Source organism: Lactuca virosa, chromosome 2 (genome assembly GCF_052849685.1).
Source record: "Lactuca virosa cultivar CGN04683 chromosome 2, Lactuca_virosa_CGN04683_v6, whole genome shotgun sequence".
Classification (NCBI taxonomy): Eukaryota; Viridiplantae; Streptophyta; class Magnoliopsida; order Asterales; family Asteraceae; genus Lactuca; species Lactuca virosa.
In genome coordinates, this window is record NC_136427.1 from 42,089,563 (window position 1) to 42,093,003 (window position 3,441).

General features: G+C 37.3%; 1 pseudogene across 1 annotated transcript; it reads left to right on the forward strand.

The window, feature by feature from the left end:
- Positions 1-448: 448 nt before the first annotated feature.
- On the forward strand, positions 449-3,016 carry LOC145159068 (TMV resistance protein N pseudogene; annotated as a pseudogene). The gene is made up of 3 exons (XR_013737483.1): positions 449-1,015; positions 1,218-2,320; positions 2,425-3,016. The product of XR_013737483.1 is annotated as a TMV resistance protein N pseudogene (transcript).
- The last annotated feature ends 425 nt before the right edge of the window (positions 3,017-3,441 follow it).

The window sequence follows — 3,441 nt, forward strand, 5'->3', positions numbered from 1 at the left end:
GTTCTCTATCCTCATAAGAATAATGTTACATATATGCTTCTCACCAACACTCAGTTCTTCTTCAACATCCATGTTTCTCACTGGATTCAGGGTCCGACCAATCAAATGTGGGCTCTAATCCGCAATAAGAATTGACAGAACAGGTATCATTATTTTGTGATGAGGAAGGGTAAAATTTGTGTTTTCATAATAGTTATCTTACAGATACAAACAAATGATTAATAGATCTTTGTGCGTGACTACATTATTAAATGTAAATGCATACCGCCTACTTTGACCATCTGATTATAAAATGTAAAGCATTTTGTTAATTTATCTATTTTTCCATATGAATAAAATATGGTATGTGGTTTAGAGTGAGGAGGAATCTAATAGCTTTTCCAAGCCAAACACATTAGTGCATTATATTGAGATTGAGTTCATATCTGAGTCCACATCTCGAGGACTATGTAGATGATCCCTAGTTTCTTTTCAATCTTTCATAAAAATTTCTTTAACAAAGATTTAATTCAATAGGATTTGCAAGCATACCTTCAATGGTGTCTCCTTCATCATCATCCACTCAAAAGAGCTATATCTATGATGTATTCATGAGCTTTAGAGGTGAAGACACCCGAAAGAGTTTCGTTGATCATCTTTATGTTGCTCTTGAAAGGCAAGGTATTCGCACTTTCAAGGATGATGAGAGACTTGAGAAAGGAAAAAGGATCAATGACGAGCTCTTGAAGTCCATTGAAGAGTCAAGATTCTACATCATTGTATTCTCTAAGAACTATGCATTTTCATCTTGGTGCTTGGATGAGCTTGTGAAGATCATGGAGTGCCAAACGGTGACTGATCAGATTGCTTATCCTGTGTTCTATGATGTGGATCCCTCTGAAGTCCGCAAACAACTTGGGCCTGTTGGAGATGCTTTTGCCAGACATAACAATAAAGAGGAGGTCAGGACGTGGAGAGAAGCACTGAAAGACGCAGCATGTCTAGCTGGGTGGGATTTGAGGAACACTGCTGATGGGTAATTCTTTCATCAATGTTTTTTTTGGTTTATGTACAAAAAAGGTCATCCATGGCATCTTGTGTTGTAGTGTAAAATTCCACCTCCAGTTTCACTCTGGTCAGAGATGAACAATGAAACATGGCATATGTTTGTATATTATAGTCTTAACTAATTGTTCATGTGTGGGCAAGGTGATTGACTCTCCACCTTTGTTCTACAGGCATGAAGCTAAACTCATCAACAAAATTGTTGAAGGCATTTCACTCGAATTACGTCCCATTAATTTGAAAGTCGATGACAACTTAATAGGCATGGAGAGCCGGATAAAGGATATTGTTTCATCTTTGGAAATGGGTGTTGAAGATGTTCGTATGGTAGGTATATGTGGGATTGGAGGTGGTGGAAAGACGGCTTTGGCAAGAGCAGTTTTTGACAAAATAAGCTTTCAATTTGAAGGGAAATGCTTTGTTGAGAACATCAGGGAAGTTACAAACGCATCGTTCTCTGGTTTGCAATTGTTGCAAGAAAGAGTACTTTCCAGTGTGTTAAATGATAGAATTTTCAACGTTGGGAGTATTCATGATGGGAAAAAAATAATGAAAAGGATGTTGTGTGGTAAAAAGGTTATTCTTGTTCTAGATGACGTAGACCATTTAGACCAGCTGGACGCATTAGCTGGTGGGCTTGATTGGTTTAAACCAGGAAGTAGAATCATCATTACAACAAGAGATGAGCAAGTGCTCGTAGCACAACGAGTGAAATGGATTCATGATGTGAGTCTGTTATCAAATGAAGAAGCAATGTGCCTCTTTAGTAGGTATGCATTTGGTAGATATATTCCAATTCAAACGTACAAAGAGGTATCTCTAAAAGTGGTGAAGTATGCTGATGGTCTTTCCCTTAACGATAAAAGTTTTGGGCTCATTTCTTTGCGGCAAAGATAAGCATGATTGGGAAGATGCAGTAGAAAGATTAAAAATAATTCCATTAAAAGAAACCTTGGAAAAATTGGAATTAAGTTATAGTTGTCTGGAGGATGATTACAAGGAAATATTCCTAGATGTTGCATGCTTACTGAAAGGTTGGCTAAAAGATGATGCAATTAGAGCACTTGAAAGTTGTGGATTTCATGCTAAGAATGGATTAAAAGTCCTTGAGCAAAAATCTCTCATAACTATTTCGCCTAATCAACGGTTAGGCATGCATGATCATATAGAAGAATTGGGGCAAAATATTGTTCGTCGTTCGCACCCTGATGAGCCCAAGAGGCATAGTCAATTGTGGATTCGAGAGGAGATTGAAGATGTATTGGCTAATGACTTGGTAAGGATGAAGTTTAGTAGTTTACTTACATATATGGTGGAGAAAACTAACATACTTTCATTAGTTATAACCCATGTTTCATATTTACTATTCTTGGATTGCAGGTAAACGAAGAAACAAGGGCTATAGCAACTAACGTTTCAAGCACATTTTCATGGCATGGCGAGGAGGATCTTGATTCTAAAATTCTTACAAAAGGTTTTCGAAACATGAAGAAACTTAGATTTCTTCACGTGGTTTATGAGACTGATAATTTGTTTGATGTTGGCCAAAACTTCCCAAATGCGTTAAGATTCTTGAGTTGGCGAGGTTACCCTCATTGGTGTTTACCTAAAACATTTCATGCAAATTCTTGAGTTGCCGCTAAAGGCGTCGACGCTAAAGGCCGTCGACCATAAAACCCCTCTCTGCTCCATTTCTCTGTGTTCTCCCTTCTTGCTCACCATTGTCGTCGAACTCATCGGAATTTCACAAAGAACTTCGCAATTTCACGCATCTTTGCTCCATTTTTCTCCTTTTCCTTTTCCTTTTCACTTCTCCTTACTAAATTTCTAGCATTGATGTGTATTTATATGTGTATTTTGTGTTTGTAGATATGGATGTGTATTTGTATGTATATGTGTATGTTGAATGTATTTTATGTATGTATATGTGTTTTTGTATGTACAATCCTATGTATATATGTATTTTTATGTATATGTATGTGTATTATGTATGTGTATGTATTTTCGTATGTATATGTGTATTATGTATGTGTATGTATTTTCGTATGTATATTTGAATTTTGTATGTGTATTATGTATGTATATGTGTATTTGTATGAATAGAAATACATATTAATAGCAGTGACGCATTTAGTGGCGACAGAGAGAATTAGCGGCGACGCAACTTTAGCGGCGACGAATGGAGCATTAGCGGCGACCAATGGAGCATCAGCGACGAGCCAACAGCAACGACCCTTTAGCGGCGACATGTCGCCGCTAATACCTTTAGCGGCGACATGTTGGACCTTTAGCGGCGACGTCTGTCGCCGGTCGCCGGTAATACTCTTATTTCTTGTAGTGCAAGAACATTTTTTATTTCTAGAATATCGTGAACAAAAATTCATCCTTTAATTTTAC